Source organism: Schistocerca piceifrons, chromosome 2 (assembly GCF_021461385.2).
Source record: "Schistocerca piceifrons isolate TAMUIC-IGC-003096 chromosome 2, iqSchPice1.1, whole genome shotgun sequence".
NCBI lineage: Eukaryota > Metazoa > Arthropoda > Insecta > Orthoptera > Acrididae > Schistocerca > Schistocerca piceifrons.
In genome coordinates this window covers 313,096,027-313,115,057 of record NC_060139.1, presented here as the reverse complement: position 1 = coordinate 313,115,057, position 19,031 = coordinate 313,096,027, and positions in this window count along the sequence as shown.

The window sequence follows — 19,031 nt, the reverse complement described above, 5'->3', positions numbered from 1 at the left end:
ACGGAATGAATGTAAATTGTCAAAATGGTAGAAGTTTCAAAGAAGCCCATAAAATTGACAAGCTGGAAGTTGTGAATTTATTATGGTATATTTGGAAGATGGAAGAAAACGACTCTAAAATTATTAAAATGAAAGAAGGCTCTACGGCTGACATAGCGAAATACAAAATTTCCACAATTCCTTAGTTTCTTGCTCACTGCTGTACAAAGAGAGTTCAGTCTGCATCTTATTATCAGTAAAAGTAAATGGTTCTCAGCGAAGATTATAAGGAGTTTACATTGCTGCATATTGATTTTGCTGAAATTGCATTTCTGTTTATCTAGATGAGGTGCAAGGTGTGTATTGAACACAAGTTAGTATTTTCACTGTTCCATTCAGGCTCTCATCATACAGGTGTTGTTTCAGACAGCTTAACCCATTCCAAGGTTACTGTGATTGCATACATTAGCAAGGTACTGTCAACTATTCCAAAAAAATTGAAGGTAGTTTCAGTCTGGTCCGATGGACCTGCCTCACAATTTAAAAACAAAAATATTACTGCCCTTGTATCTCAACTTCAGTCGACCCTCAATGTGGAAATCTAATGGAACTTTTTTGCTGCATCTCATGTTAAAGGAGCCATAGATGGAATTGGTGCACGTGTGGAAAGGCAGTAAAAAATTTTGTAGTAGTTGATGCATTAACATTTGCTCACCACAACTATACGGGTTCTTCATGTCCACTCATGAAATTCAAGTAATCAGTATGAAACTTAATCTGGCTTAAAAATTTTTGCCAGCATGATCAGCACCAAACATAAAAAAGCATTCACTGTTTTCACTACAAGAAAGGAGTACTACAAACATATCTGCTGTCTCCAAAGAATTTCCCTGATGCAGCTCATGATATTGAAGGAACTAGGCCTATAGAAAGTGTGAAAATTGGAGACTGATACAAAGGAGAATATGGTTGTTAAGTGTATGTGGAGAAGTACATACAATTTTTGGAAATTCTTATCTAATGAGTGCAGTGGAGCATGCTGGTCACTATTGGAAATGGCTTGTGAAATGTGATGGAAACTCTGTTCACACAGGAGAAAATTATAAAAAAAATTAATCCACCAGATATTGTCGATGCAAGGCGATATTTTCAGTCCTCTGACTTCTCACTAAGTTTACAGTTTATTTTCCCTGATGTCATGCTCGTGTAATTTTTACAGTGTTTAAAAAGTGAAATGGTGATCTTAAGATTATCTTATTGGTAAATAACATCATGTTTTCAATTCTCTGCTCACAGGAAAAAGTTTTTCTGACAATAAGTAGCAAGTAACATGAGTTGCGTAACATTGAGTCATGCACTTTTTTCAATATACTTTAATATTTTACACGCTATAAATATTTTTAGAAATCTGTAACTATGTCACTTGAATGCCAACCTAATTTGCATTTTCTTTGATGAAAACTTGATCCACACTCCTAACAGTTTGCGGACACTTATAACGTAAAATTCACATTAGCAATAGGATGTCCCAAATTTGTAACATGAGCACAATATAAATTACATTCTTGTTCTTTAATTTTAATGCTCTTCCTTGCTTAAATATTAATTCCAGATCTTTACAAAAGAAAATATAGGTTTATGGATTGATAAAACTGATTTGAGAATGTAACATCAGTCACCATGGAATCTCCCTTTCTATTTTTTACAGAAACTTATTTACAGTGTGTAACAATTAGTACAATGTGTTTAATTTTAAGCATTCCTCTGAGAACTGACCATGTAGCACTGGCATATCAATTGATGGCAGAATGCTTTTTATATTTATTACAATGTAAGACATATAATTTGTTTGTGCAACCATTGTTACCACTATAATTTGTGTTGTCTAATCACTTGAACCTTATGTATCTTTATATATGATTTAGTTTGTAAACCTCATGACCATTTAGATATGGTTATTACTGTAATAATCTGACATGATATACATCCTAGCGATACATTTGCATCAAGGATCTATGGAACATGAAAATAAATAAGTAAATAAAACGAATTTTTATGGGGTTTTCGCAGGTAACTTGGGCATAGTTTGAGGCACCATGTAGGTTTTAGTTTTTCAAAAAGATATCGTGATACAAAGTTTTACTATAACTTCCTTGTTTTTTTTTTTTTTTTGTCTGAACACGTGAATTTCCAAAACTATGAGACTGATTTTATTGGGTTTTCACTGGTACTAAAGCGTAGCTAGGGAAAACCATATAGTATATATTTAATCAAAATTGAATCACAAAAAGAATTATAAAATGTATGTATTCATGTTTGTTCCACATCTCCCCTGAAACCACTGGACTGATTTCAACAAAGCATGGTATACGTATCACCTGTTGTCCGGAAAGAATTTCTGTGGGGTTAAGAAGAACCATCTACCAATCAAAGGAGTAAGAGTGTATGTGAAAGAGTGTATGTGAAAAAGAATGTAGGCTACGAGACGTAATTCCCAAATTTTATACATGCAGTATTTGAGAACGAGAACACACAATGACTTGCCACAAACTTTACATGTAATTTCAAACCTTTACGAAATTTTCTCACTGATAGCTCATACAGAATGATGAAAGGGAAAAAAGTTTATCACTTACTATACTTTCTCTGTTCATAAGGCAGGTATATTTCCTCTTAAACAGAAGAAAGTACTTAACTACAGACAGGCTGACAGAATTTTTAAAGTAATTCATTATGAGAATGATGACACAGATCAGACAAGGGGTCAGAAAGAGAATGATCACGAACAATTATCAGATGGAGAGGAAGAAACCATTCCAGATGAGCTAGACTCTTCTGTAAAAGATGCACAAAATGGTGATGTGGCCACAATTTAAAGGAGGGAGACTGGGTTAAGGTTAAGTTTTCTAATGGTAAGGTTCTTCAAATTGATAAAGAAAATGGACTATATAGTGAAATGTTTCTTTGCCAATTGAACAAGTGCTCTGATGTGTGTGTTTTGTGCCCGATGAGTGTGTTTTCCCAAAACCTGATATTCTTGGTGTTTTGAAGACACCATCTATTTCTGTAATGACTGATTTGTTTGGATAATCAGTTTGTTCATTTTTTGTTACCCCTGATTTGTATAATTGTAAATTATATTGTAAAAATTATAGGTATCAGTTTAAAATAAACAAAAGTTCCTTTGTACTGCCAGACTTATGTAATAAATATCATCAAGTCCGTCTTAAAAAGGTAAATTATGTCCCTATACAGCCCACCAGATATTTGGATAGGGAACACAATGATAAATAAATAATGTCCCTTTTCACCTCAGCATTGGAGGGAATAGGGACACAAACATGTTCAAGAAAAAGGAGAACATATTTTCATGATATAGCATGGATTGCATGAGCAGTGTTACGCAATACAAAAATATTACCTTCAGTACAGAAGTTATTTACTGTTCAGGGATGACAAAAGAAACGCAGAACTGTCCCTATTCACCCCAGTTTATGGTATATTGATGTTATGAACAGTGAGATGCGTGAAAAACTGCTGCATCATGCCAGACATTAAACTTTATTAGTTGTTTTGAAGAAATTAGGCGAATTAGGGAAAAATATTTACTTTTTGAAAAAGCTATTTACTCTTTCACTTATGAACTTTATCATTACTGAGTCACTTATATCAAAAAAGGGATAACTCATGATTGATACATTGTGCAGGAGAAAGAAAAACACATTCTACATCATTTGTTTGATAATTTTTTTCTGCAGTCAGAAACAGTTCATTTTCTGCACCATGTGAGGCTAATATTACTGCGTTTGAAAAATAATTGTAGCTGCTGTGGTGATTTTTAACACCTGGATTTCTCCCCTTATAGCAATAAAAAGGAAGCAGATATAGTTAAGGCACTTATATAAAATGTATGAACGTAAGTATTCTGATTATAATAAATGCAAATATGTCTGTCCTGAGTGTACTGTTGCACAGAAAAATACATTATTACCATACATAATCACGTTATGAAGTACTTGTACATTTAAATGATAACCAAATAACTTGCTGTTTCTGAATGCTTCAGAACCTACACCACCAAATATGTTTAATATTAACCTTAGAATTTTTAAGTATTTAGAAAATTTCCCCAAGTTTATATGAAATAAACATAAAACACATTACAAAAGATGCTATGCCACTTGTTCATAAAACTGTCTTAAGTTTACCAAAAATTAATACAAAACATGTTAAAAAAGATGATTGGTTCTAGCTGCTTTTCAGTCAACTTCATACATTCCCATGGTGAGACACAACTTAAGCTAATTATAAAAGAGTTGGTACTGTGGTTCTATAATATACTACAGTAATTTCACAATAAGATCTAACTTTTCTTATGTGTTGGAACTAACTTCTGTTTGAGGAAGCCCAGTGTTCTTGCTGGGAAAATAGATCCTGGCTTTCACTAATGTAAAGGTATGGACTTTGAGTCCTCTGATATAGGGCTTACGAACTACTTCCCCTTTCTTTTCTGAACTGTACTCGTAGTACACAAACTGCTGGAGAGCAAACAACGCTTTGGCCTTTTCAAGTACCTTTTTCCAATTTTTTTCATATAATACGATGGCCTTTCTGCATAAAGGGATCCACCATTTCGGTCATTTTTGATGCATAAACTTTAATGGAACCAAGGTGGTTGGATTCAGTGATGAAATATACTTTTCTGCAATAAGCACTCAGTCGGACATTCGCAACTCTCTTTTTGCAACACCAAAGTCACGGTCAGGTGGTACATTACATCACATTAATTACATTACATAAGAGTTGCATCTAATGGGGAAACAGTGATAGATTTTATCAGATTCAGTAACATTTTTACGTTCATATAATTGTGATTTTGGTGTTCACATGCATCACTGAACAACTGGGTTCCTAAATATGTTTCTCTACTCTATTTCTACCCTGCTTCAACAACAGTAATTCAATTTTCAAATTAAAAGGCAGTCTCTGTTGCAGGTATTTATTTTAAAAGTGATGAGTTTCATGTTAGGGGCACATCCCCAGTCAAAAAGTAGACATTGAAAGGAATGTAACCACAACATTAAAATATAAAACTGGAAAAAAAATCATGGAGAAAACCAGTGTGTGGATAGGCTTGTAGTGAAGCCGGTCCACACACCAGTTTTCTCTATGATTTGGCTTCCAGTTTTAAATTTCACAATTTCACTTATGCTCCATTCAGAGTCTGCTTTTGGACCAGTGCAGTTTATGCAGTCTAAGAAATTATGAAGATGTGTCACTAGTGTAAAATGTGTCAATTTTAAAATATACCTACAACAGAGACTGCCTTTGTAGCTGAGAAATGGCATTCTGTTGTGTTGTTGGCGACAAAGTTCTCAATGTAATGCTACAGAAAGATTCACACTTCATTACGACCTCTCTTACATTGGCCCTCATGACAATATAACATACCTTCATCCATTTGTATGTTGTGTATCTCAATACTACAAACCCAGAACTGCTTGAGATTCTTGCAAAAGCAAATGTGGAAGTGAGATGTTCTGTACATAATCAAATGATAAAGCCAATCGTCATTGTCTTCGAAAATTTTGGCCACTTTTTTAATTACAGCATGAAACCATTTTTTATGGACAAGCATTCCATATTATATATCAGTGAAAACCTTAGCAGTACATAAAAGGCAACTGTATACTAAAAAGTGGTCGAGCTTATCTTTTGTTGCCTTGGTTTCTCATTATCATTTGAAACTTCAAACTCTGAACTGCTGATCTGAATATTAATTTGTAGCAGCCAACAAAAAAATAAAAATAACTGGTTCAGCATGATTCCAGACGTGCTACATGTATATTTCTCTCACAAATTTGACAGCTCCTGTAGTTGTCCTCTATTAGAATCAAATTCATATTTCAGTCCACTCTCTACATAACAAGTGGCAAGGTAATGATGGCAGTCGGTTTTCATTCCAATTGGCGCATTTGTGTCTCAGTAAATTGAAACCAGCAACATCTGCGTGAGGGGAAGAGCTTCACACAGCTGTAGGTCACAGTAGGGTGCAGCAGACTTAGAGCAAAGAAACTCACAGTAGATTGGTTCCAGAAGAGAGTAGGTAGTAGTCATGGGAGGGGTGTAGGCTACATCGTTGATGTTTTTGAAATCCATGCTGGCTGGCATTGAGGAGATCATTCTGTTCAAGATATTCATTATGTTTGAGCTCAGGATATGTTCTAAGTTTCTACAACAAACCAGTGTCAAGCATATTGGACGGTAGATTTGTGAATCACTTCTACTACCCTTCTAGTAGGTGGGTGTGATTTGTGTCTTTTCCAAGAACTGGGCACAGTTTTTTGTCCAAAGGATCTATGATAGAGGATAATTTACAAGAGGGGCTAACTCACCCACAAATTCAGTATAGCATCTGACAGGGATCCATCAGGGCATGGAGCTTTGTTCAATTTTAACAATTTCACGTTTATAGACACCACTGAGACTAATAATTATTTCACTCATCTTTTCAGTGGTACAAGGATTAAATTGCAACAACTCTCCTGTGCTTTCCTTTGTAAAGGAACATTTGAAAATGGAGTTGAGCATTTAGCTTTTGCTTTGCTAGCCTCAGTTTCAGTTCCTGTCTCATTCAGTGGGGACTGGATACTAACTTTGGTACTGATAACAACCTTTTTACACATGACCAGAATTTCTTTGGGTTCTGCAAAAGATCACTTGGCAGTATTCTGCTACAGTGGTCATTGAAGGCATCACACATTGCTCTCTTGACAGCCAAACATGTTTCATTCAGCATCTCTCTGTCTATAGCCCTATGCTAAGTTTTACATTTTTTATGCAGTAATCTCTGTTGCTTTAGAAGTTTCTTTACAGTGACTGTACTCCGTGGAGGTTGCCTCCTGTTATGAACTGTTCTACTGGGTACATATCTATCCAGTGCATGTCAACATTTTTTTTAAACTTGAGCCAGAGTTACTCTACATGCTCCTTACCTGTACTGAAAGTTTCAAATTCCTCATTGAGATATGACACTACTGATTTTGTATCTAGTTTACTGAACATATGCATTGTTCTGCTTATTTTAGTTGTTCTTTATATTTCGGTAATCATTGTTGCCACAACTGCACCATGGTCACTGGTACCAGTTTTGATGTTGCCATCCTCAAAGAGGTTAGGTCTGCTTGTTGCTATTAGATCCAATAGATTCTCATCATGAGTGGGTTTCCTAACTATCTGTTCTAAGTAGTTTGCAGAGAAGGTCTCAAATGAAAAACAGCCCACAGTTGCACTAAATTATGCTTATTCTAAACCTTGACCATGGTTTCTGCTATATTAATATAGCCTTCTTCAGAAGTCATACACACTAATAAATGAAAAATGTCTTAGCCCAGCGGCTGCGTCAAGACCAAAAAACACTTCAATAAACTTAAGCCTGTTTTGAACATAAGTAAAATTACATATGGCACCGTATGTCCTCCGCCATTTATTAGTGTGTATGACTTCTGAAGAAGGCTGTATTATTACAGCAGAAACCATGGTCAAGGTTTAGAATAAACATAATTTAGTGCAACTGTGGGCTGTTTTTCATTCGAGACAATTTGGTAACAGTTGTTGTTGTCGCTGCATGCTCACTTGCAAGCAGATGGTGATTTCTGATGTGAGCAAAAATCTTAAGTATTGACATCAACATCTTTTGTAATGAACTATTTTTATATGGATAAAGCAAGCCAAATGGTATGTGTGTTTCATTAAGACCACTGATATTATTTTATTTCAATAAAACAAAACACATGTGGTGACAAAAATACACATTTCCTTGGAGTTGCAAGACAGATTTGAGGGAGAAGTTCGGGTTGGTTACACCAAACAACACCCATTTTGCAGTAGTTCATTTATTCACCTAAACACATGCAAGGCTCACAAAGAACTGAAGATGGCGGAACAGCCCAAAGACAATGCTCAGAGTCCAAAGACGAATGCATATCAATGCTGGTTTCGACCCCGTCTGCGCCACAGATTTAATACCTTCACTGATTTCAAAAATAACCTCAGAAAAAAGTAGGCCTCTTGAAAGAAGTGTGTAATATAGGGAAGAGTTGTGTAAACCACTACTGTAGGTGACTGCCAATAAAATGTTGGTTCTGCTAGTTCAGTATTGTCGGTTATTACCCACTGTGCTGTATCCCTTATTTTACAGATATTTCATAATTTTTATTTTGAGAAATGGACTGAAGAGCCAAAGAAACTGGTACATCTGCCGAATATGGTGTAGAGGCCCCGTGAGTATGCAGAAGTGCCGCAACATGACGTGGCATGGGCCCGACTAACGTCTGAACTAGTGTTGGAGGGAATTGAAACCATGAATCCTGCAGGCCATCCGCAAATCCATAAGACTACGGTGTGATGGAGATCTCTTCTGAACAGCATGTTGCAAGTCATCCCAGATATGCTCAATAATGCTCATGTCTGGTGAATTTGGTGGCCAGTGGACGTGTTTAAACTCAGAAGAGTGTTCCTGGAGCCACTCTGTACCCAGCAAAGTGTTCCTGGAGCCACTCTGTAGAAATTCTGTGTGTGTGTGTGAGGTGTCAAATTGTCGAGCTGGAATTGCCCAAATCCATCAGAATGCACAATGGATACAAATGGATGCAGATCAGACAGGATGCTTACATATGTGTCACATGTCAAGAGTCATATCTAGACATATCAGGGGTCCCATGTCACTGTAACTACACATACCCCACAGCAATACAGAGTCTCCACCAACTTGAACAGCCCCTGCTGACATGCAGGTTCCATGGGTTCATGAGGTTGCCTCCATAGCCGTACATGTCCATCCTCTTGATACAATTTGAGACGAGACTTGTCTGACCAGGCGCCATGTTTCCAGTCATCAACAGTCCAATGTCGGTGTTGATGGGCCCAGGCAAGGAGCAAAGCTTTGTGTCGTGCAGTCATCAAGGGTACACGAGTGGGCCTTCGGCTCCGAAAGTCCATATCGATGATGTTTTGTTGAATGGCTTGCACGCTGATACTTGTTGGTAGCCCAGCAGTGAAATCTGGAACAATTTGTGGAAGGGTTGCACTCCCGTCATGTCGAACAATTCTCTTCAGTCATCATTGATCCTGTTCTTGCAGGGTCTTTTTCTGGCCACAGTGATGTTGAAGATTTGATGTTTTGCCGGATTCTTGATATTCATGGTGCACTCATGAAATGGTCGTACAGGAAAATCCCCAATTTGTCACTACCTCGGAGATGCTGTGTCCCATCGCTCATGCTCCAACTATAACACCACATTCAAACTCACTTAAATCTTGATAACCTGTCATTGTAGCAGCAGTGATCGACCTAACAACTGCGCCAGACTCTTGTTTTCTTGTATAGGTGTTGCTGACCGCAGCACCATTTTATACCTCTTTACTTATCTCGTGGGAAAAATATATCTAAAAACAAAGATGATGTGACTCACCAAACGAAAGCGCTGGCACGCCGATAGACACACAAACAAACACAAACATACACACAAAATTCTAGCTTTCGCAACCAACGGCCTCCTCGTATTTGAATACACATGCGGGCGGCATGGAACTTTCCAGAGCGTTGCCTGCTAAGCGACGCCTGGGACGGCGTTACCTCGTCAGCACACGAGAGAGGCGCGTGAACAAGGTGCCCTTCATCGGTGCTGACTTCCTGTTACTAAACCGTGGGACGAAAGAATTTACAGGCAGCTAACGCTGCCGGCCGTGGCTTGGCCGCAATGGAAAAATGAAGTTACAGGTTGGAGGCTCATATAATAAAGTAAAATCCCTTATTGTCTGGCTCATCCTTTACATAACGCCCACCGCCTGCCCATACCCGCCATCCTGTACACCAGTTTCTTTGGCACATCAGTGTATACAAGTACATAGCATACAAGTCCCAGCATAATTTTCTTCTTCTTATCATCCATGTTTTCTAACTTATAAACTACTTTTGAAGTGCCAAAATGTACTAGAACAAATAAAATGTCTGTAAAAAGCCACACAGTAAAACGTACTTTCGGTGAGGCTGTCGCATATCCTGAAAACCAGGACCCCTGGCCTCTGAGGAGCACTGCAGTCCTGGGTCCATGGATAAATCATGAAAATCCACTCTATTACGCCACACACAAACAGACCTGGCCAGCGGGTAGATCAGTGAGGCTAGATCAGTCGGGCAGGGCCTGCACATTAGTGGGAACCCGAATTCCTTCAGATCGGCAGGCCCAATCCATTACAAATACCTGCAGAAACGGCCTGCGGTTTTAGCCAGCCATGGAAATCCACTCATGTGGCCAGCTATTCATGAGCCACAGATAACATGTTGGTGAAATGAGACCACAGTGATCAATCCATGCAACAGATAACTTGTTTAAATACTCTCAGAATCAATAATAATGAGGATAGGTAGCAACTTAACATAAAGATGATTGCTGAGCCACAGACAGGCACATAAAAAAAGACAGTCACACTCTTACAACTTAATTTTCAGCCATAGCTTTTGTCAGAAAACGATCACACAATCACTCAGACACAACTGCCCACAGTCTGACAATCAGATCCAAACAAACCGCTCCTCATGCCCCCATGCCACTCATCGGCAGCTGTTAGGTTAGTGGCAAGAAGTGGTGGCAGTACTTACTGCAAGCTGAGGGGAGTGGTAGAAAGGAGAGAAGCAGTAGTAATAAGGGAGTAGGGAAGCGGCCCATTTACTCCATTGCACCCAGCCAGCGACGATGCACGACACCTCAGTAAACAAACCATTTCACGTACTGAGACAAAAATGAGATTTTTCCAGTGTTTTTTTTTTTCCAAATTTCCCTGACATTTCCCAGGTGTGCTTGAAATTCCCTGATTTCCAGAACCTTTGGCAACCCTGGTTAAACAGTGTATGCCAGTTTCACTCTCATTATACAAATGACATTATTTTTACACCGTCTGCTGCTGCTAATTGTTGCATTTTTAATGTTAGAATACAGAGTGTCGACTGGAACCTGTGATGCTGATAGGACATCAGGACATCTGACGCATGGTGGGGCATCAAAGTGTAGTTATAGGCATGTTGCAGGTCCCGAAATCCCTCTGGATTTGGTTGGGTCAAGGATGAAAGGCATCTCTTTGCAGTTGGCAAACATGAAAATTCATATGGCAATATGAGATTTTCTACTGATTAAATATATTTACAGTACACAAAGTTTTTCTTACTACACAAAAATTATAAACTACATGACAATGTTGTGGTTTATATTCAATGTATCATTCAGATCCACATGTTATTGGGTTTCTTAAATTTATTGTGTCTCTCTACAACAGATATGTGTTCATTTTGCTACAGATTATGAAATAATGTTACAATCTGTAAATGTTATTTGTTTGTCATGATCCATCTGCAAGTTCATACACATTTCACATCATTACCCATGATACATCCACTTAGTAAGTGTACTTGTACCTTCACTTGTTCATGAAATGACATTATTTCATTTTTCAAAGTTTGTAGTCACACACCACATTCCTGGTCAACAATTAGCAAGATGCAATTCCCATTATTGTGCGACCACTGTAACATCAGTCTAATTCCTTTCACACTGCCAACTATGTTTACTGAAGTACAGTTTTGTGCTGTAAGCCGTTTGCCAGGATCATCCAGACTTTTTGTTGGATAATACACTCACACCTGTATACACCAGGCTTCACAAAAAGGTAAGTAAGACTTTAGTCCACCACACTTTTCGGCCCAAGTCCATACTGGCAGTGTTTTGCACTGACCTGAGCATCCATTTACTATAAATATGAATATAAAGCACTAACACAAGTCTTTCAAAGTGTGTGTCAGTATCTTCACATTTATATTTTCACATTCCAGCACTCAGTTACCAACATTTATGTTAGCATCAATTACACTATTCATTATACTTTCTTCATGTCACTGATGCAAAATGAGTTTGCCCCCACACAGATATTATTTACATCAGGTAAAGAATCCCGGATTACATTCACATAGTAAAAGTCTTTGAAAGTGTATGTATATAAATCTCTTGACATTAGATCATGTGGCCATATGTGTGAGTGAATTTTGGCTTGACTCAGACTTTCACATAGGTAGTGTTTGTTTGGTGTGATGACCTTTGTCTTGTGAGATATTTAAGCTATGGATGCTTGGGCCTCCAAGCATAAAACTTAACAAAAATAAACTATACATTGCACGATAAAAGAGGATTTGCAGCAAAGTAGATAGTTACACCCAAATTGAGAGAAAGCCATGTTGTTGTTGTTGTTGTTGTTGTGGTGGTCTTCAGTCCTGAGGCTGGTTTGATGCAGCTCTCCATGCTACTCTCTCCTGTGCAAGCTTCTTCATCTCCCAGTATTTACTGCAACCTATATCCTTCTGAATCTGCTTAGTGTATTCATCTCTCGGTCTCCCTCTACGATTTTTACCCTCCACACTGCCCTCCAATGCTAAATTTGTGATCCCCTGATGCCTCCTCATTAGTTACGTGATCTACCCACCTTATCTTCAGCATTCTTCTCTAGCACCACATTTCGAAAGCTTCTATTCTCTTCTTGTCCAAACTGGTTATCGTCCATATTTCACTTCCATACATGGCTACACTCCATACAAATACTTTCAGAAACGACTTCCTGACACTTAAATCTATACTCGATGTTAACAAATTTCTCTTCTTCAGAAACGATTTCCTTGCCATTGCCAGTCTACATTTTATATCTTCTCTACTTCGACCATCATCAGTTATTTTACTCCCTAAATAACAAAACTCCTTTACTACTTTAAGTGTCTCATTTCCTAATCTAATCCCCTCAGCATCACCCGATTTAATTTGACTACATTCCATTATCCTCATTTTGCTTTTGTTGATGTTCATCTTATATCCTCCTTTCAAGACACTGTCCATTCCGTTCAACTGCTCTTCCAAGTCCTTTGCTGTCTCTGACAGAATTACAATGTCATTGGTGAACCTCAAAGTTTTTACTTCTTCTCCATGAATTTTAATACCTACTCCGAATTTTTCTTTTGTTTCCTTTACTGCTTGCTCAATATACAGATTGAATAACATCGGGGAGAGGCTACAACCCTGTCTCACTCCTTTCCCAACCACTGCTTCCCTTTCATGCCTCTCGACTCTTATAACTGCCATCTGGTTTCTGTACAAATTGTAAATAGCCTTTCGCTCCCTGTATTTTACCCCTGCCACCTTCAGAATTTGAAAGAGAGTATTCCAGTTAACGTTGTCAAAAGCTTTCTCTAATAAGTCTACAAATGCTAGAAACGTAGGTTTGCCTTTTCTTAATCTTTCTTCTAAGATAAGTCGTAAGGTTAGTATTGCCTCACGTGTTCCAACATTTCTACGGAATCCAAACTGATCTAACCCGAGGTCCGCTTCTACCAGTTTTTCCATTCGTCTGTAAAGAATTCGCGTTAGTATTTTGCAGCTGTGACTTATTAAACTGATAGTTCGGTAATTTTCACATCTGTCGACACCTGCTTTCTTTGGGATTGGAATTATTATATTCTTCTTGAAGTCTGTGGGTATTACGCCTGTCTCATACATCTTGCTCACCAGATGGTAGAGTTTTGTCATGACTGGCTCTCCCAAGGCCATCAGTAGTTCTAATGGAATGTTGTCTACTCCCGGGGCCTTGTTTCGACTCAGGTCTTTCAGTGCTCTGTCAAACTCTTCACACAGTATCTTATCTCCCATTTCATCTTCATCTACATCCTCTTCCATTTCCATAATATTGTCCTCAAGTACATCACCCTTGTATAAACCCTCTATATACGCCTTCCACCTTTCTGCCTTCCCTTCTTTGCTTAGAACTGGGTTGCCATCTGAGCTCTTGATATTCATACAAGTGGTTCTCTTCTCTCCAAAGGTCTCTTTAATTTTCCTGAAATTTTCATGAAACCTATATATACATAAAATAAAGTTTTCCATACATAACTACATAAAATTGTGTATACCTGTCCTTTTTTCCCCCTAAGGTAAGTCTTTCCGCTCCCGGGATTGGAATGACTCCTTACCCTCTCCCTTAAAACCCACTTCCTTTCGTCTTCCCCTCTCCTTCCCTCTTTCCTGATGAGGCAACAGTTTGTTGCGAAAGCTTGAATTTTGTGTGTATGTTTGTGTTTGTTTGTGTGTCTATCGACCTGCCAGCGCTTTCGTTCGGTAAGTCACCTCATCTTTGTTTTTATATATAATTTTTCCCGCGTGGAATGTTTCCCTCTGTTATATTAAAAATGATCTTATGAAACTAAATACTACAAAACATCAGTATATGTATTTCTTTAAATCACTGTGATGATACGGTACTTTTGGCTTATGCACATATGAGAACAAGGAAGTAACTACCCTAATGTGGTATATTAGTGATTATATGTGGTCCAGTATACAAATATTGCTATTTTTTGTTATTATTTTTTAGTAAAGAAGATTTGGGAAATGCTCTCACAATATTATTCTCCTATCTTATACTTCTTTGTTTTATATATAGTTTTGTTGTATGCTGCTTTCCTTAACTTTGCATTCTCACTAAGTGAAATTTTTGCTTTATAAAATTTCTCTTTCTAATTATTTTCCTTCCTAAGCATTTTGGAAAGTGGGTCTAACCACTTATTTGACTATTTAGTTTGTAACATTAACTCCGGTGGAGTGTATGTTGCGGACAAATGAGGTAAATGGTTTACAGTTTGTTCAAAAGGTTCAATGAGTTCTACCCATTTTGTTTGTATGTGTGCAGCAGAAATTCAAACAAATATGTTAAATTCTCTAAAAAACGTGTTCCTTACAATTTGTCTGAGGGTGAAATCTAGAAATTAAAATCTGTTCAAAGTTTTGCCTCCCAAAAACATTCCCCTTCTGGTGCAAGTGAAATTAGAAGCATTGTCAGGCAGTATTGATTCTGGCTTGCCTGTGTGAGGTATGTAGTCATCCACCATATTTTGAGTTATTTAGCCTGCTGCTTTGATTTTGTTGCATACAGTTTTAGACTTTCAAAATATGGTATAGATAGCAAATAAGTATCTTAAGTTCTCCCCTTGTGGATGGTAGCAGTCTGGAAACGTCGATGGATGTCAACTGAAGTGATTTGGTGGAAAGTATAGGATGTAGTTCAGTTTTGCAACATACTTTAAGTGGTTTCATTTTCTGACATGTGAGACAAGAAGTCTACACCTGTCATATTTTCGTGCTTGGGAAGTAATAGTAAAGCCCTAGCTTTCTTACTCATTTTGTGGGCCCAAAGGGCTCCCATGTGTCATGGGTGTACAGTATAAATATTTGTGTACTAACTGCTGGGATGCAGTCCAAAGTTATACTATTTCTATAAAATAAGATGATGTTATAGATCCTGAAATGTTGTAAACGTTTGTTATTCCAGTTTTCTGTTCTTACCTGTTTGACTTGACACCACCTTGGGCCATTATCCTACTGTTTAATCGTATTGTTGCGTATGTCAAGAATGTGTTGCCTACTTGCCTGAACGTCAATTAATAATTCTTTAAATAAATAATTTTCTATTAATTCACTGAACTTGGGTAGACCTTGGGGTAATCTTGTCAAACAACTGTGCTGTTATCTTTTCCCTTAATTTGTAGAATTTCAAAGTGATGACCTTGGAGTGCAAGGGTCCAACATGTGAGTCTTTCATGTAATAGTTTGCCAGTCACTAAGGGGACACTGTATGTCCTATGCCGCCAATGTTAAATTATCAAATTTTGGAAACTTTACAAGACACCAACTTACAATTTTCCATAATTATTGACTGCACCTTTCTAGATACAATGAACTAGAATTTTTACTAAAATTGTACTGTGGGGTATGGTTTTTTTTTTTTTTCAAACACTCAATTTTTGACAGAATTTTGTAAATAAATATACATAAAAACAAAACAACTCAGGATATTTTAAGTATTCTAGTTCCATGTGTTGAGTCTCACACTTGGCATGCTGTGAAAATTTCATGTCTCTACCATCAGTACTTTTTTAGAAAATGTGTCATTTATTACAAAAAATGTAGTTCAGAGATATTGAGGTGTAAAACTTTTTTTATTACACATTCTTATACAGATTTACATTTCTGCGTCTTTTATGCACTATAATTGCCCTGGCCCATAGTCTGTGTCTTCTTCGGTGTCACAACAGCCCAGTGCTTGCTGCCTCCTTTTCTTTCTTGCTTCTTTTGTCATTTGCTGAGCAGCTAACTCTGCTTCATGTACACGAAGATCATCCAGTTACCACAGTCCTTTAACTGTGTTCTGTCCAAATCTTACCCCTAACTTCTCCAGAACCTTAAGTCTTTCATAATTCCCATCATTAAAAGTTATTTCAGCATCAGACACTGCTAACATTAGAGCCATAAGGCCAACAAATACATTTTTAGGCACATAGCACCACACAACATTTTGAAGGACTCATTCACATTCTGGGTCTTCCCATGTAAACACTCCTTTAGTAGCTCAGGATTTGTCAAATCCCTGTAAATAGGTTTCATTGCCTCCATTACTGCCAGAGGAAGAGAATTTTTATGTGTAAATCAATGCAAGGTGCCAGAAAATTCAGCTTGCCTATATTTACACCAAGTGTTTGGTGGAGGTAGACACAAAGTGTGCCATGGCTTTTCATCGGTTGATATTCGATGAAAGAAAGTGCTCCACACGGCTCTTTTCATCTTCTCTAAATTGTCACAGTTCTCTCTAATGGCCTTCCTATAATATTCTTGTAATTCATCATTTACTTTGTTGGTTAGTCCTTTTACCTCCATTACTCCACTTGTGCCATCATAATTTTTTTATACACTCCTGCTTATGAAGTAATCTGTTCTGGTTCGCTGTACAACCTTGGAGGTACTTACTGAGAACTTCAAAATCCAAATATTTTCCAGTTTCAATACTTATTGCAGATGTAAAACCATTTTTAGAACTAAACCCACACTTTTGCCAGGATCCATCTATAGCAATGCTGATGCCTGTGTCACCCTCATTTTGTTCAACAGCTTCTGATGTAGCAGCAACCATTGTATCTTCAGCCACAGCATTTACAGAGTCCCCAATTGCAGTTACATATTTCGTATACCTAGAAGGTGGTTTTGGCAAATTCAACACAATGCAGAAAACATTGCCAGCCCTTGCACCTTTACCAGTGCATCTAAGGCCATAGAACAGTCTCACATTAGTTTCATACAATTCATTACCTGAACACTTTGATAAAGTACGAAATGCTTTTTCGTTTCTTTGCGCTTCTGATGTTTAATAAGTAATTTAGACACAACACCTATTCTAGCTCCAATATCCTCATAAAGTTTAACTTCATCACCACAAAGGCAGCAAGAGACAGTTTCAGAGAGAAGCTGTGCAAGGATTTGCAGATCAATAATGGCGTTGTCAATAATATTGTCACAGAAGAAGCTGAGTAGCTCTGTGGTGTAGTGGTTATGATGGTAAACTGTTGCATGGAGGGTCGTGAGTTCAAAACTCACCTCGACCTTATAATTTTGATTTCTATATTCGGTTCGAATACACTCTAGAAGTATCCACAAAACATGTGCAAGCATTCTGACCTTGCACTCAGTGTAATCATGACTGGGTCTTAAGCAAACAGGAAGATTGAACAGTTATTTTTTAGAGTTCCAATAGCCATGAATGCAGGTAAGGTGCATCAGATGGCGACACACTGCGGAAGACAATAGAAAGGAACACTTTGTGAACCTCACGCTGTCCTCAAATTCACTCAACAGAAGTAAGGTACCTCACCATAATTCTAAGACACCATACTTCCATCTTAACCAAGGCGTCACAACCACTGCCTTTTGCAGTAGGAATAACATTGGTTCCCTCATGTCCTCCTGAACTGACAAGATGAAAAATTATTCTCGGGCACGTGGCCCCAGGCAGAATACTGCATTCCAGTCATACGACAGAGAAATCACACAGCTCAACTCACAACACACTGTGCCTGAAGAGCCCTTCCTGCTCCGTTGCCTGCCATTGGACACAGTTCTCACACGGCCACTTGTTTATGTCGAAATGGCTCATACAACGCTAGAGGCAACAGTGGCACTTGGAAGGTGTACCATGACTGATTGACACAGTACAGCTCAATAATAATTAAATTTTTTAAGACCCAGTAGGCTGCTAGGTCCTTAACTTCGTAGTGGAATATGACTGTTTACACTGAGATAACACACAACTTGCAAAGCCTATCACTCTAACTTCGGTGTTGCAATTAGCTTCTTCTAATTGAAAAAGTGCCCAGATCACAACATCGTAAATCTGTTGCTAAATAAAAATCCTTTTCCATGTCTAGAGGGTGTAAAATTTTAGACTGGAGTAAAGCATTTTCAATTAAGACTTAATCTCTCACATTCAGCTGACCAATGCATGGTGTATTTTTACGTAAAAGGTTCAACAATGCGTCACTGTCCGGTAATTGCTCTGGCGCAAACCTACAGAAGTAATCTGAGCTATGTTTTAAGTTATTTCTTTGTGCTTGGGTATGGACAGTTGCAAATGGCATTGATTTTTCCTGGTTCTGGTATTATGCCAGAAGGTGATGATATGAGACCTAAAAACTTTATTGTGGAACTATCAAACTTCAATTTCTGAACATTTGCTGTTACTCAGGCACCCACAAATTTCACTAGCTATCTTTTAATTAAGTCTAAATGTTCTTCCCAGGTAAGAGTTGCATTTAATAAGTGATCCACATACAAAACTATTTCATCCAGTTAATCCAGGTCTAAAACCAGTCTAAAGAAGTGATGAATATCCTGGTACCAACATTTAAACTGAAAGGTACGACATGGAACTGGTAGCTCTCACCTGCAAATATAAAATCTGTATATGTACATTATTCTTCACCCAGTAATACCTGCCAGTAGGATGTCAATTTCCATAAATCCTCCATATTTGTTCTTCAGGATTTTCCAGGCATGTGTGGACTGCTAATTGATATGACTGATTGCTGTCACGTCTAAAACCAGCCACACACTACCTCCTATCTTTCCACAGCTGATAAT